This window comes from Sorex araneus, chromosome 2 (assembly GCF_027595985.1).
Source record: "Sorex araneus isolate mSorAra2 chromosome 2, mSorAra2.pri, whole genome shotgun sequence".
In the NCBI taxonomy this organism is placed as follows: domain Eukaryota; kingdom Metazoa; phylum Chordata; class Mammalia; order Eulipotyphla; family Soricidae; genus Sorex; species Sorex araneus.
Window position 1 is genome coordinate 41,962,975 of NC_073303.1, and position 6,355 is coordinate 41,969,329.

At 41.7% G+C, this 6,355-nt stretch overlaps 1 protein-coding gene across 1 annotated transcript in view; it reads left to right on the plus strand.

Moving 5' to 3' along the window:
* Positions 1–6,355, plus strand: part of CENPP (centromere protein P) — a 225,955-nt gene that overhangs the window by 83,178 nt on the left and 136,422 nt on the right. The window lies entirely within an intron of this gene.

The window sequence follows — 6,355 nt, forward strand, 5'->3', positions numbered from 1 at the left end:
AAGATTATTTAATGGGTAAATCAGACATTAGACAATTACAAGCAATTGCTACTTTTTTTCTCTGAACATTTTGGCTAATCAAAATCTTTAAGCTATTGCTTCCCTAAATGTGCTTTTATGATGCTTGAAATCTATTTTAATATTAAATAATTCAAATATACTTAAAAAATCTAACAGTAGAAATACTTATTGTAAAAAATAAAAATTATTTTATCATCATACCTGTAGAGTTTGCTTTAGTTTTCAAGAGTTGATGAATTTGCAAATTCTGTAAATGAATCAGAAATTCCTAAATTCTTTAACTGAGTCTCTTAAAAATCCACAGTGACTGTGTGTCCAGACAGGCTGTCCCATGAATTACTGTAGCAATTTAAGCAAATATAATCTGCTTGGAAAACACTTGGGTTAAATTAAAATTATGTACTTCTTTTCATTACACAAAACTTTGTGGATTCAAATTAAGATGCTTGTGTTTTAGTCAGATTAATGTGGTTTACTTCTCTTTTTTTCCCCCCTTAATTTTGGTCTGAGGTGTGGTAAGAATTTCCTCTAATGTGAAAGACAAACACAACTAAATGAAACAGCATGTACTAATCACTGTTTTTATTTCCATTTTCATGCCAAAGAATTTTTCAAATTACGGTCCTCTGTAGCATGGAGCTCAGTGTCTCGGCGATTTATGGTGGAATTCAGGGTCAGTGTGAGACCTTCTTTGTCTGGCATTTTATGTTCACGCCAGTGCTTCTTTTTGTTAAGAATCAACATTTCACATCTAATTTATTTCTCAAAGGACTTAGTTTTTCCTTGGTGACAAAGAGTAATTTAATTTATCTTTTCCATGCAAGTGATTCACCTTTTTTATGAGCTGTTTCTCCTCTCACCTTTCTCCCAAATATACCCACAAGAAGTGGAACCTTTTAAAGTGAAATGCTCTTGATTACTGAATGTAGTGCTGTGCATTTGCAGATGTTTCTCTTATTTGTCTGTTTCTAGTTGTACAAAAAATGGTATAGTACTGAATAAGATAAAGTTAGGAACTTCTGTTTACCGGCTACTATTGCTCTTATTTTTGCAAATGCAGATCATTTCTTCTTTCCATTAAACGATATTTCTCCTCAAAAATAGCAGATGCTTAAATGGCTATTATTTTATGCTAGTGTTTTCATATTTTAGAGACTTGTATCTCTTGGCAACTCTGAGTACATTCTTTGGAAGATTCTTGTGTATACTAATGAGGAAAAGTGAATCCTGGAATTCCTCCTACTTTCCTCAAAAATAGTGTTTTTCATTAGGGTTTCACAAAGAACTCACAAGATTCATTTTGCCATACTTTGGATTTTTAAAGTTTATACAGTGCTTTAAGTGTTACTTTGGCAGAGTTGTAAAAATCTAGTTTATTATTTAAGACATTGGTATGAACAACGTAGCAGAGCTTATTTAGGCCAAGATTTCGTCTTGTTGCTGATTGTTTCCATATGTTTTCTATTACTCTTTGTTCTTTAGCCTCAGGTTTTCACAGTGAGGAAAAGAGAGCAAGTCTGTGCTTCTGGAATTATTTTGTATGCACTTATAATCCTTCTAGAAGATTAATTTAAGATTAAGTTCTTTTAAAGTCAAATTATTTTAGAAGGTTAATTTAGAAGCAACAATTTTAATACAGTGTCTCGTTTATATAGGACTCTGATTTAAATTTGAATGATTTTATGTCGGTATTCTAATAATTATGAAAATAGTATTTATCAATACATGGCTAAAAACCAAGATCAATAAAAAATATTTTTAAAATAAAACAATTTAAAAAATGAAAACACAAAAGTATTTAGGACATTCACAGCAGCTGACAGTGGGAGGTTTATGTTGGCAGGGGTTGTGACTGGGGGAAGCCAGGGATCACAGTATGGCCTTAGAGGGAAAGTATTAGTTGGTGATCTTTCTTTCTTTCTTTCTTTCTTTCTTTCTTTCTTTCTTTCTTTCTTTCTTTCTTTCTTTCTTTCTTTCTTTCTTTCTTTCTTTCTTCCTTCCTTTCTTTCCTTTTTTTGGTTTTGGTTTTTGGTTTGGGGGCCACATGGCTTATTCATGGCTTATTCTTGGCTCTGCAGTCAGGGATCACTCATGGCAGGACTAGGGGGACCAAATGGGCGCCAGGGATCAAACCTGGATCAGCCACATGCAAGGCAAGTGGTAACTACAGTGGGAAGGGCATTTGCCTTGACAGTACACTGTCCCAGTCTTCATTTGCCTAAGTGGTTTTACAGCTGTAGTGACTGGGGTCTCGCATCAGTTGAATAGTGAAAAGTCTAAAGATTCAGTAGACACAACACCAACATAATGCTGACTCAGAAATGCCCTAGTGAGACCAACTAAGTAAGGTATTTTGTTCAGGGCCTGGAGAGATAGTTGTGACTAGAGAGATTGTTCAGCCAGTAGGGAGCTTGCCTGGCACACGCGGCTGACCTGGGTTTGATCTGTGGCACCCCATATAATTTCCAAGCCCTATCAGGAGTAATTCCTGGATGCAGAGCCAGGAGTAACTCCTGAGCATCACCAGGTGTGGCTTAACTTCCCCCCCACTCCCAGTATAATCTATTTATTCATTGAATATTGAATACCTCCTTTGTTCAAGGCAGTTTGGGTGTTCTCCCGAATAAAAGTTCGTGAGTCATGGAAAAGAAAACGAAGTAAATATCGAGTTTATGCCATGGGAGGGAAAGCAGAAAATAAATAACAGGTGCAGAGTGCAATGGAAAAGGGTGAAGTCAGGTATAGTAGTAAAAATGAGTGAGCCCAGGAGTATGGGGCAAGAATTCTGGAACCTGAGAGATAGTGCAGGCACTAAACCACATGCCTTTTGTGCAGCCAAGCCCGGATGGATTCTCAGCAGGACTTGTACCCTGGAGCATCTGTAAGGGCAGTCCCAGAGGCCCCCACTAGGTGGCCTGAATGTCCCCAGCTCCAAAGCCCCGAAATCCCATCCTCAGGCCCTCACTTTGAACTGCCAGCCTTGTTGGCCAAGGAATAAGTTAGCAAGCAAGCAGGGTAGGGCATTTTCTTTGCACGCAGCCAACCCAGGTTTGATCCCTGGCAGACCATGTGGTTCCCCAGCCCTGCCAGGAGTGATCCCTGAGCACAGAGCCAGGAGTAAGTCCTGAGCACTGCCCCGTGTGGCCTTCCTCTACAAAAAAAAAAAAAAAAACCCAACAACCAGTTCCAGAAATACGAATTTTGGGTAGGGAGAGTAAAGGGGTTAAGATACCTGCCTTTCACACGGACAACTCTGGTTTGATCTTTGGCACCACAAAATGTCCCCTGAGTCTTGCCATGAATGATCCCTGAACACAGCCTGGAGTAAACCCTGAGCATCCCTGGAACTGACTCTAATCCCCATCCCCACCCCCAATTTAAAAAAAAAAAAGAGGTTTATTTTTTTAATTCAAAAATAATGCTGTGGAGAGGCTGCTAAAATCTCAGGGCTGAGTGTAATAGAGACATTACTGGTGCCCGCTCGAACAAATCGATGAGCAACGGGATGACAGTGACTCTTGGAGTATGGGTGGCGTGTGTGGTATGAAGTGTCACGCGGCCGCAAATGAGGTCGCTCGGTTCACTTGTGGCTGAGGCTCAGCCTGAGCGTGTGGAGAGCGGCCGTGAGCTTGGCGGCATTGAGGCCTGGAGGTTTTGGCTTCCGGGGCTGGGTCCCTTGAGGCGGGGAGGGCTCTCACCACCCGCCTCTGGGGCGCCCTGAGTGAAACAGCCTGGCGGGGGGTCCGGCAGCATGGTCATGGCGAGCGTCATGTTATGCTCCCTTCCGGGAGAGAAGGACATGCGACATGGATGGTGGCCGATGAGGACGCCATTCTTTAGCTATATGCTTGACTAAGTCTTAGTTTCTCAAGTGATTCTCTGGGTTTTCATATGTAAATAAAATTATTGCCTTCTTACTCGTTGCTTTTGAGAGAATAGCACTTTATCTTAAGAAACATCTTGCAAAATTTCAATATCCAGACAGTTTGTCTGCATTTCTCCCAGTTTTCTCCTAAATAAAAGACATGACAACAGATAAGTGGGTACACAAGAATGGTAGACTTGGGCTAGGATGCTAGAGGCTCCCCGCTGTCCTAAGAAAATATGCAATCTTGTAGTGTGCTACAACTTGAACAGAACTAGAGGGTGTCACATTAAGCAGAGTCAGAAGGAAATGATAACTACTGGATGATCTCATGAGGTATGTAATGAAACAGAGCAAGTCAATGGTGTACACTCAGACCAGCCCTTAGACACAGACAACAGAACTGAGATAACCCTGTTTCTTGAGGAGTGGGATGGGAGTGGAAAGAAGGGTCCTCTGCCAGTGGAAGAGGTATATTGGCACTTTGGTGGTGGGTATGGTGTGGGTACGAGTAGCCATAAAACATATGAACATTTATGTTTTGGAAACCTGTGTTTCCTTGTTCTTGTTTTTTAAGTACATTTCAAACTATTAAGCCACATGATGACAAAATAGCACACATCATAGAAAACTCATAATAAGGAGGTACAGGGAGAAGTTTTTGCTTCTTTTTGGGTCACATCCAGCAATTCTCAGGGGTTGCTTCTGGCTCTGCATTCAGAAATTACTCCTGGCTGTGCTGGGGTGACCATATAGGATGCTGAGGATTGAACTCAGGTCAGCTGCATGCAAGGCAAATGCCCTGTCGCTGTGCTATCACTCAGGCCCCCAGAGAGAAGTTTTGTTTTTCCCCAAAGACTACATATCAGCCAGCCCCAGGTAACAGTGAGGGCGCTTGTAGGCGTACAGACAACCACTTCTTGCTGTCCATCCAGAGCGAAGTTCCAGGAAAATAAAGACAAGTCGAGATTGCTGTTCATGTGGCCAGTTGGGTGTTTCTCCCATGTGCAAAGCAGTAACATTTTTCAGACCCAGCGTGGTGATGAGATGTGACAGCTCTTGGGACTGGAGCGATAGTGTAGCAAGTAGGTGCTTACCTTGCACACAGGTGATCCAGGTTCAGTCCCCAGCATCCCGTGTGGTCCCCCCAAGTCCTGAGCACAGTGCCAGAAGCTGAATATAGCTGAGTGAGGCCCCAAATAGAGATTCAAGGACCTTGGTTAAATTGATGGGGGACAACTTTCTGTTGTGAAGGGAGGAGAAAGGGTGCAGAGAAGTCAGGCCATCTGGGAGCACATGATCCTTCTGTGAGCTGGAGAGTCTTGCACAAGGGAAGAGGCAGAGCGTTTCAGTTTCAAAGGTAATGCTCAGCATTGCAGGACCTGAGCAGCAGCACATGTTTGCGCCCTTGCATTGAACCATGGGTCAGCTCGGCTGAGGATGGCCAGGATGGCCCCCTGTGACCAGACAAAACTGTCGTACCTTATCACTGCCAGGATACAGAGGCTGATCCAAAGAAATGCAAGAACATTTACAGCCCTGCAGAAATGCCACATATTGCCTTTTTTATAACCACATAAATCTCTCATCCTTTTCAGCTCTGAGACAGTAGTTCAGTTGATATCGTCTGTGTTTTCTGTAGGTTTTTCTTTTACTTTGCTCATTTTATTTATTTATAGTTTGCTTTTAGGGCACACCTGGTGAAACTTGAGGCTTATTCCTGGCTCTGCCCTCAAGGATCACTCCTGCTGGGGCTCAGGGGACCACATGGGGTGCTGGGGATTTAACCTAGGTTGGCCATGTGCAAGGCAAATGCCCTACCTGGTGTACTGTCACTCTGGCCCCTTTTCTTATTATTTAAAGTATTACCTCAATTATTTTCATCAAGCTTTGATCGTAAACAATTTTACAAAACAAAAATAGCCATTTATTATAGGTATTCAATCTTGCATAAGAATTTATAAATTAAGTAAATTTCTTTATATTACTGGTTATCATCCAATTGAGTTTTTCTCTCCTCCAGAGAATGACCCACCCAAAGCGTTAGTATTAAAGTGGAGGAACCTCTCTAGAAAGTGTAAGACCACTGACTCACTCTTAACCTTGATGTCCAAGCTCTCCTCCTGAACAAATTTATCTGAAATTTCTGTTTCCTGCCCCCCTCCACAGTGATTTAAAATCTAGTTTTTGAGGTAGCTTAACATAAAGATGGTTATCTTTCATATAGAATGGGCATATTTGGAAAATTTCAGTTCTGCAATTAAAAACGAACATTAAGAGACCCAGAAAATAGTACAATGGGTAGGGCACTAGCCTTACACACAACTGACCAAGTTTGATCCCTAGCACCCCATATTGTCCCTCTAGGTCTACCAGGAGTGATTCCTGAGCCACAGTGCCAGGGATGAGCCCTGAGTACAACCACGGGTGGTCTGAAAACAAAACAAAAGAGTAAACTTAATATTGATC